Source organism: Haemaphysalis longicornis, unplaced genomic scaffold, assembly GCF_048455015.1.
Source record: "Haemaphysalis longicornis isolate Haplotype H1 unplaced genomic scaffold, Haemaphysalis longicornis Haplotype H1 scaffold_5, whole genome shotgun sequence".
Taxonomy (NCBI): Eukaryota; Metazoa; Arthropoda; class Arachnida; order Ixodida; family Ixodidae; genus Haemaphysalis; species Haemaphysalis longicornis.
The window spans coordinates 155,397,944-155,408,473 of record NW_027526385.1 but is presented as its reverse complement, the minus strand read 5'-3'; the positions used below and the strand labels follow the sequence as shown (position 1 = coordinate 155,408,473).

Genomic DNA, 10,530 nt, shown 5'->3' with positions numbered 1-10,530 from the left:
ATTTATTCAAAACCTTACCGAAGGACTACATCTAAAAACATGTTCCATACCTGTCAACATTGTTGCTCGAGCAAAAAGAAAACAGGCATATTTGAGACAAAACATAAAAATGCACAGCTGGTACTGGCAGTGTTCTTCTAAAGAAAAACGGAAGTGTGCTTGATACTTGCGATCAAAAATAGAATCGCTCGTCGAAAACAATATTTGGACCAAAAAACAAAAAAGCTTGCGCGAGCCTGAACCACCTTGTGGCGGCGTTCCAAGTTCTACAGTAACAAAATGTTCCAGTAGATGGCGCGAGCACTGGAATGCGGTAACATTGAATTGACTTTAGCAAACTCCCTCCTCGCTTATCGTGGGAAGATCGAAAGGGAGGGGAAGAGGGTGAGAGGTGAGCTGGGCGGTGAAGAGAGGCATGTACGTGGCAGAGGCGGCAGAAAGCTATCGCCTTTCGACGACATTTATTGTTTACTCTATTGTAAACAACAAATGCAAGTTGTTGTTTACTCTTTATAGCGGCGACCATTATTTTAATAGACAACAACAACAACAAACAACGAAGATGTCGTTTTTTCGGGGAATGCGATCCTTACAGCTTTCCCCTTAAAAGACAAATTTCATCTCAAAACCGCAGCACTGCACGGTAAAAAATTGAGTTGCGCGAAACAAGGCATGTTGAATATGCAATTTGCTTCGTGCATACCTGTTGTGTCTGCTTCTGCAGGGTAAACCACTAGTTAACCCCGTGCATTTGAGCCGGGAAGCCTGTTCCTCCAACGGAGAGAACCTCAGCAAACGAGCAAAGCACTCAGCGTATTCGTCGCTCAGTTACAGTTGACCTGAATTAGAAATCGAATATCCGCACATTCCTGTTTCTGTATACAAGTCAGAAGCGAAACAAAGAAAATGTTTTGAAGTTGTGGAGAAGGCAGGAGGGGAAAAGGGCTTTCGAATTAACACGCAATTCGGTATGGCCGTGGTGTCGGAGTCCTTGTAGACATCGTTAGAAATTCTAGTTCTCAATATCAAGAAAAACATCAATTTAGGACAACCTAGCGGCATCACCGCATGATGTAATTATAACACATAAGCAATGATATTCCATGAATGTTCACAAGGAGGTGACCTTGCGTGAAACATGGTTTAAACATTGCGTGGATGTCCGGTAACTATGTTGAATATGAAGACCATTTGTGCTATCCTTGGACTTTTTTGGTCTGCTGCACACGTCGGCCACCCGTTGGTCACCAGGAGATCAGTGCGCCAATACTCGTGTATAAAGCATTTTTGAGCCTGGAAATTACACTGAACATCCATAATGCATTTCAATTTCGGACGTCCGATTCGGCATACGGAAGTGTTGAATCTGGACGTCGTATGGACGTACATAGTATGTCCATCAGCTCTGAAATGGCCGTTAAGACGGACGTCCGCTGGAGCCGGGATGAACGTACGTATGACGGCCTACGTTGTCCGGTGGTTGCATGGGTATACCCTTGGATCAACGTCAGTTCTCAGTGATGAGTCAATTATTTGTAAACCAACCATGTAGAAAGCGTGGTCGATTACTCCTTGGTAACCAGGGCCGACCCACTGGTAACCAGTGTTCCCTAGTAAGCGCAGGTATCGACACACTAAGCCTCAGGTGGCTACACCTTACTGAGTTCACTGCAGGCGATGCAGTTCTGTTACTGGGGTTCACTGGAGAAAAAGGTTGAAATCGAATTTGAATTCTTCTATAACCCGGGAAAGGCAGAATATACAGTCCAGGGACTCAGGCACTTCACATGTTTTCTGCATGTCGTGGTCAAGTTAAAAATTGAACCGCATCAGGTATCTTGTGATTGTGTTTCATTCACAAACTGCAAACCTGACCACGTTTTGACGGCGAAGTAAAATGCGCTTGTACCGACGTAGTGCTGCGCTGTTCGTGTGCGCGGAATGCGAAATGCCCAGCCGATGCGGAAACCGGTCTCCAGCAGCTGCTTCAGTGACTCGTCGGGTGCTCTAGTTTCCCAGGTGACGCCGCGCACACCTAACGGGGTCCATTTCCACGTTTCCACCACGGGGGTGTAGCTCAGATGGTAGAGCGCTCGCTTAGCATGCGAGAGGTACTGGGATCGATACCCAGCACCTGCATTGTCTTGTTCTTTGTTTTTTGCACGAAGGCGCTCACAAATTGGGACGTGTTTTTTTAATGAGTCAAACCGACCTCAAAAGAATTTCATAAACAAGCAAATGATTTGTTAGCGGACCTAAATGCAACGCTGTCAATGTTACCTTCTCCTAACTGACATGTAAAACACATCACGTAATAGCTTTTCCAGCATTGTATTTAGGTCCGGTAACAAATTTGTTTTGAAATCTGTTGAGGGGGATTTCAGTGATTTAAAAAAGCTCCTCAAATATCAATGTCTCGCACCAAGTAAAACCTTGGTGCGATACATAATTCCCGAAAACACTTGGAAAGCAGGCACATTTACCTACCCCGTGTGGGATGGAAAGGGTCAGAAATACAGTTATTAATGTAATCCACTGGACGTGTATTTGTATGAAGATTGCCAATTGGGCCTTCGTTTAAACATTTGCTTACATATCTGTTTTAGGGGATTTTGGCTTGCAGTCGACCTGTCTGGACCGTTAATATTTCGCCGTAGTTACCCGGAAATTGAGGCATGTAACTTTGTACCCTGACGGACTTAAAATTTGGTCGAGCCATAAAATCAAGTAATGCTGCCGGAACTTGACTGAATTTATATAAAGCAGTTTTCCACCTGCAATAAAATGTGTGGGCATTCAGAATGTGTGCGTTTCACGCTTAAGAGGTGCACAGTTTTGCGTAATGTATTTAAGAGTGTTTTTTGAGGTGCTCTCAGTTAGGCAACGATAGTATCGATAAGTGGTTTTGTGTTAAAAACCTCTTTTCTAACGTCCTCTTGGTTTAGAGCTAGCTACTTGGCCGGTCACCTGTGAGCGTATGGGCCTTCGAAATGCTGTTTACATACCACACAGTTCAGTTGAGGTTCAAATGACCGTGGACAACTTGCATTTGGTCTGCGTTTTATCTTTTAGCTAGTGTGTGTCACAGGAAAGTTTTATTTCCGGACACCACACCACTGAATTTTCACCTACAGTACAATTCTGCAAAAAGTATTATGCTTGCCCGTCTAACAGTACGGTGGAAAATTGCCCAATGAAGAGGAATAAATTCAACGGCACCAACTACATCGCCGTATGCGAATGGAGCTTCGGGTGGAACACGAAAATTTCTTTCCAGCATCCGGATCAGGAATGGACGCGGTGAGTGGCGGTACGCTTCTGGCTAACTACTGGCTGGATGCTCGGGAAGAAACACCAGCGTAAAAACAGAAGAAGCACGTTTATTGCTCTTCAAAACGACAAAAAAATATGGCTCCAGTAAATCCTTGATGCGAGTGCTGATAAAAGTGAAACATGCACTGCGAAAATATCCCCGAGTCCACTAATTATCCACAGCACAGTCAAGGCCAATCACAGCAATCAGACCGGTAAAATAGCCACGCCAAGCATAAGATTTGACTCGCAAACATGTAGTCTCATTTAGGGCGAAGCCCCTTAAAAACTGGTTGGTTGGTTGGTTGGTTGCCTCCCACCATGGCACATACCCACGCGGGGGATTGGCCAAGAAGTTTTGTGTCTAATGAGGATGTGACCTATATTATTTTAGATCCCAAAATTTAGAAAAGGAAATACCCAACAGAATTTTTAAATATGTATAATATGAAAGTAGATTCAGGAAGAAAAATGAGGTATGTGTGAATGTTTAGCTGGCTAGCAAGAAAACCTGCCTGTCGCCACAACATAAGAATGGAGGGCAGACACAACATCCCTGTGGCAGACTCTTAGGGCGGAAGCGCCTAGTGACAGGACCTCGGAACTAGATAGCGGAAGGTTAAGGCGTCTAAAGGTTGACTCCAGATGCGTGCGTCGCATTGGGGAGAAGCTGCGGCAATCAAATAGGAAATGTTCTAAATTTTCCAGTTCGTCGCAGAAAACTGGGGCTGTTAGCGTCTACTGTCGTCGTCGTAGTCATCGTCGTCGTCGTCGTCATAGTCGTAGCCGTTGTAATCGTCATTAGTCTTATTTAGTGACGGTACTAAAACACCGGGAAACTCGTTTACGCCTCCCGCTGGAGCGCTTCGTAACGCGTACTAAAAATATGGCGCCGTATCTGCTCCTTTCGTTGCAAACGTCGCCGAAAGGCGATAGTCGACGGGCGCCCCTACCAAGTAAAGGCCTCCCTTCTCTTTCCCGCTCACCTCTCATGCTGTTCCTCTCCTGTCTCGTTCCTCCCAAGATAACACGCCAGAAGTTTGCTCAAGTGAGTTTAAATTTACCGCGTTGAACTCTCCAAGTCGGGTGTCTTGATGCCAAAGCAGCCGTACGGTGTGAGACGTGCGTGAATTGAGGCACCTTACTACAACGTTTTTTAGAACCATGTTGCCCTACTCCAGGAGCGTTCCAAGCGGAACGTGGATCCGACCTAGTGGAACCTTTCGTTGTTATTGCCGTCTGATTTCTTAATTGCCACCAGGAGGTAGAGCTGGCAACAGCAGGCCGTTGCCAGTATTTTCTGCCGTTGATGTAGTATTTCATTTGCTATCGCAAAAACCAAGCATCCATAAATTTATAATAAGAAATACTGCAAATATTTACTTGCTGCCTTATATTTGCGTAATTTCTTGTTCTTGTTCAAGAATGTTGAAAAGTATGAACCCTGACACCGGACTTAGACGTTTAGATTCGGCTGTGAGTATATAATGCTATTGCGCAGCAATCGTTTCACTTTGGGCGGGTGGCTGAATCAAGTAACCGACAGGCAGACAGACCAAAATTTTGGCGTTGAGTAGCCCAAGAAAGACTATCGTCTTTAAAAACACCGGGTCAGCACTACTCATCTGTCCAAGGTAGTTATATTCTTCTACTTCTTCTAGCGTTTCGTTTCCTAAGCTGAATAAAACGTCAGCTTTATTCATATTTTTAGTTAAGTGATATGTCTGGCGTCCTAATTTGTCAAGTGTGTTTCCTCTGACGGCGTGTTTGGCCGTTCAGGCTCATTGAGGCAAAGAGATTCACAGACGCTCTTTAGAAGGCGTGCATTTTTTCGGTTACTCGCCTTCAAAAATGAAACCTAAAATTGCAGGTCAAAAGGACACAAAGAAAAAACGAGAACAAAACTACGATAGCAGTATGCCGTAATTCTCATTGCTACGTCACGGGGAAATTAAAAAAAACATCAGCAACGTCGTAAAGAATACCAACAGGAACCGACTCAGCGCTTGCTTTTGCCTGTTTTCTCTTACTGACTTTGGTTTAGGGCAGGTTTTCTACCTCCCTCTTGAAGGAACTATCACTCGGTTCACTACAGAAATGTTAGAAATAAAAAAAGTTTAACTAGAAACTATAGGCGAGCATTACACTTAATAGTGTTCATAAAATAATTACACCGTAATAGGGTGATCACCAAAAATCACAGCGTAATCGCACTGCCCTGCAGAACCTCGGATATTTTTTATGGAATCGGTTATTGATTTTACCCCATAATATCCAAATATATACGCAGTGCCAAATGTATCTATTCCACAACACACGGAAAACGTGCGTATTAAGGTTGCATAACGCCATCAAGCAAGGCACATTATTGATCTTCACCAAAACCAGAAATTAGCGCACACGCCTTAAAAATTACCCATAAACTAGCCAAAAATTACTCCCACCTCCCCTCGCGGGAACCCCTGTGTATATGCGACGCATAGGGGGTTCCGTTGTTGTTTCCGTTAGGTTGATTCTCCCATCGCGTGAAACGTGCCGTGAACCCCCTGCCGCGGCTATGACGCAACGAGGCGCGGCTATGACGCAACACAATCCACTTTAATCCAATCCAATCCAATCCAATCCAATCCAATCCAATCCAATCCAATCCAAATCCAAGCCAAGCCAAGCCAATCCAATCCAATCGAATCCAATCCAATGCTCCTCGCGAGAGAGTGTTAGCTATCGAAGAGGAGAGGGGGTGAGTGGCGGAGAGCGCAGCTCGCGCGGCGAGGAGAATGGGGGAGGGGTGTGGACGGACAACGATAACGCCGTATGGAGGGACAAGGCGAGTGAATGAGATGCCGTCGCATCTACAAGTGGATTGAATAAAGATTTGTTCACTGGAATTCAATTTCCCCGCCTTCGAACTGGTAGCGCGCAATCCGCTGTGGCAGCACCCGTATTTTTTCTTGATCTGTTGTTTCTGTGTCTGATTTCCTCTCGCCTTTATGTTTCATATTTAACACATTGTATTTTCTTTCTGATCATAAAAACCAACCCAACACGTTTTCTTAATTAAAAGAATGCAGGTATGCTCAGTATGCGCTTACACTTTACCTCAAATGTGCCCGAGGTTCCCTTTGGGGACAAGTACGACCAATGTCAGCAGTTTTAGTAGTTGGGAACGGACCTGCCTACATATCATCATCATCATCACCAGCCTATCTACGCCCACTGCAGGGCAAAGGCCTCTCCCATTATTCTCCAATTGCCTCGGTCCTGTGCCAACTGTGACCAATTTATCCCCGCAAACTTCTTTATCTCATCTGCCCATCTAACTTTCTGCCGCCCCCTGAAACGCTTGCCTTCTCTAGGGATCCACTCTGTTACCCTTAATGACCAGCGGTTATCTTGCCTTCGCATTACATGTCCTGCCCACGTCCATTTCTTCTTCTTAATTTCTACTAATATGTCTTTAACACCAGTTTGCTCCCTGACCCACTCCGCTCTCTTCCTGTCCCTTAATGTTACACCTATCATTTTCCGCTCCATTGCCCGCTGAGTTGTTCTCAATTTAAGTTGAACCCTCTTAGTGAGCCTCCAAGTTTCTGCCCCGTAGGTGAGTACCGGTAAGATGCAGCTGTCATACACTTTCTTCTTCAGCGACAATGGTAGGCTGCTATTCATTATCTGAGAATGTCTGCCATATGCACCCCACCCCATTCTGATCCTTCTAATTATCTCTGCCTCATGGTTTGGATCTGGGGTCAGAACTTGGCCTAAGTAGAAATATTCGCTTACCACTTCCACTGCCTCGCCACCTATGTCAAACCGCTGTGCTGTCCCGAGGTTATTGATCATTACTTTAGTTTTCTGCATATTAATTTTCAGTCCCACGGTTCTACTCTGTTCGCCCAGTGCGGAAAGCATGCTTTGCAATTCGTCCCCCGAGTTACTTAGCAAGGCAACGTCATCAGCAAATCTGAGGTTACTGAGGTATTCTCCATTAACCCTTACACCCACCTGTTCCCAATCCAACGTTCTGAATACTTCTTGTAAACATGCTGTGAATAGCATTGGAGAGATTGTGTCTCCTTGTCTGACACCCTTTCTTATAGGTATTTTACTGCTCTCCCTATGGAGGATGATCGTAGCTGTAGACCCATTGTAGATATCCTCTAGTATTGTTACATAATGCTCATCTACCCCCTGGTTCCGTAATGCCTGAATGACTGCTAGGGTTTCGACCGAGTCAAATGCTTTCTCATAATCTATGAAGGCTATATATAGGGGTTCAGTATACTCAGCGCACTTCTCTATCACCTGATTGATCGTGTGAATATGGTCCATTGTTGAATAACCTTTACGGAACCATGCTTGTTCTTTAGGTTGACTGAAATCTAAGGTTGCAGAAATTCGGTTAGCGATTACCTTGGTAAATACCTTGTAGACGACTGACAGTAAGCTGATCGGCCGGTAATTTTTCAAGTCCTTCATGTCGCCTTTCTTATGAATTAGGATGATGTTCGCGTTCTTCCAAGATTCCGGTACCATTGCGGTCATTAGGCATTGCGTATACAGGTTTGCCAGTTTTTCAAGGACAATTTCTCCGCCATCCTTCAAGAGGTCTGCTGTTATCTGATCCTCACCAGGTGCTTTGCCCCCTTTCATTTCTTTCAAAGCCTTCCTTACTTCTTCGGTCGTTACTGGTGGGATGTCTATCTCCTGTGAACTACTGTCTCGTTCGGCATTATCCTGTATGTCCTGGCTACTGTACAGATCCCTATAGAACTCCTCGGCCACTGTGACTATTTTATCCCTATTTGTGATGACATTGCCTTGCTTATCCTTAAGTGCATACATCTGATTTTTCCCCACGCCAAGACGTCTCTTCACTGCTTTCAGGCTACCTCCGTTCTTTACAGCGTATTCGATCCTCTCCATATTATACTTCCGTATGTCAGCTGTCTTACGCTTATTGATTAGCTTGGAGAGCTCCGCTGGTTCTATTCTGTCAGCTGCGGTGGAGATTCTCATGGTTTGCCGTTTCCTGATTAGATCTTTCGTCTCCTGTGAAAGTTTACCAGTATCCTGTCTAGCTATAGTGCCCCCGACTTCTACTGCACACTCCGTAATAATGCGTGTAAGGTTGTCGCTGGCTTCCTGCGTCGTAAACTCGGCTTCCTCGTTAAGAGCGGAATATCGGTTCTGCAGCGCGATCCTGAATTCTTCTACTTTACGTCTTACTGTTAGCTCATTTATCGGCTTCTTTCGTACTAGCTTGTTGCGGTCCCACCTCAAATATAGCCTAATTCGGGATCTTACCATACGGTGGTCACTACACCTTACCCTTCCGAGCACTTCCACATCCTGCACGACGCCAGGGTTATCGCATAATATGAAGTCTATTTCATTTTTGTGCTCCCCATTCGGGCTCCTCCAGGTCCACTTCCGACTCTCCCGTTTACAGAAGAAGGTATTCATTATGCGTAGGTTATTCCGTTCTGCAAACTCAACTAGTAGGTCCCCCCTGCTATTTCTACAGCCCAGACCATGGTTCCCAACTGCCTTGTCTCCAGCCTGATTCTTGCCTACTTTAGCATTGAAGTCCCCCATAACTACGGTATACTGTGTTTTTACTTTAGCCATTGCCAATTCCACATCTTCATAGAAGCGTTCCACTACTTGGTCGTCGTGGCTGGATGTGGGCGCGTAGGCCTGCACCACCTTGAGCTTGTACCTCTTATTTAGCCTAATTACAAGACCTGCTGCCCTTTCGTTAATGCTATAGTATTCGTCTATGTTGCCAGCTATGCTTTTATTGACTAGAAATCCCACTCCCAGTTCTCTTCTGTCCTCTAGACCACGGTAACATAGGACGTGTCCATTTTTCAGCACCGTAAGGGCTTGGCCTGCCCTCCTAACCTCGCTAAGCCCTATTACATCCCATTTAATGCCCTTTAATTCCTCGAACAACACCTCGAGACTTGCTTCGCTAGATAAGGTTCGCGCGTTAAACGTTGCCAGGTTCAGATTCCATTGGCGGCCTGTCCGGATCCAGTGATTCTTAGCACCCTCTGCTGCGTCACAGGTCTGACCGCCGCCGTGGTCAGTTGCTTCGCAGCCGCTGGGGACTGAGGGCCGAGGGTTAGTTGGCGTATTCATGGGAGGTTGTGGCCATTACTACACCAGGGTGGCCAATCCTGCTCTGGTGAGGGAGTGCATTACCGGCAATGGTCGCCGGGGTCAGGCCGCACCCCAAGCCCCTTTGTGCAATTCCATCAATACGCGGATTTTTTTTTTTTTTTAATCCGGTGGGAATTGTCCGGCACTGGGATTCGTACCACGGTCCTTCTGCACGCGAGACGGGTGTTCTACCTTTACGCCATCGCTGCAACCCTACCTACATATACGTTATAGTAAAGCATTCTTCCCTTTGACCTCGCGGCTGAATAGAGTGACAGGCAGACAGACAGGCAGACGGACAGACAGGCAGGCAGACAGACCACAATTTTCGCGTTTAGGTTGCCAAAGAAAGACTATCGTCTTCATATCCTTTGGAAATCTGTTCCGCGTTTAGGTTTTTAAAGATACCAGTGGACAAACATAGCACGTCCTTTGTACGAAACTAGCCTTTATTATTTTATGCCGCGGCGCATCTTTTGCTTTTCGAAAGGAACAAAAAAAACGGGCGTATAACGTTTATGCCTGCTTTTATAACACTAACAGCTGCTGTAAAATAGTTAAACCCAACAAATTCAGAAGCAGGGAACTGAATGAAAGAAGGAAAATTTCAGGGATAATTCTTATTTTGAAGTAATTGGCCAGGACTCAAAACACAACTTTGATAAAATTCTCTTCCCATGACTAGAATGGAAAAAAATAGAATAGAATAGAATTGTATTGTTGTCACAGCAGGCTACATCACTAGAATATAGTCAATACAGAAAGGGGTCCCAGAGTAATAAACTGTAGTGGGACCCCTTGTTATTGATAGCATACACGGAAATAGCTTAATTGCAGCTGCTAGCAGGAATGATACCTAATTTATTTTATTACCTATCTTATACAAAGAATAAACAATAGCGAGAGTACGCGTAAATAGTGAATTGTTAAGATTGCATATTTTAGCAATAAATATGGAATATACTGAACAATTAAAACTCACAGCATTAAAAATAACACTTGGGAACATTTAAACAAAATAAATCATCCTATAAATGACACAATAACGAG

At 44.9% G+C, this 10,530-nt stretch overlaps 1 non-coding gene across 1 annotated transcript; it reads left to right on the top strand.

Moving 5' to 3' along the window:
• The first annotated feature begins 2,066 nt into the window (after positions 1-2,066).
• Trnaa-agc (transfer RNA alanine (anticodon AGC)) lies at positions 2,067-2,139 on the top strand. Its single transcript has one exon. It is a non-coding gene; the product is annotated as a tRNA-Ala (tRNA).
• The last annotated feature ends 8,391 nt before the right edge of the window (positions 2,140-10,530 follow it).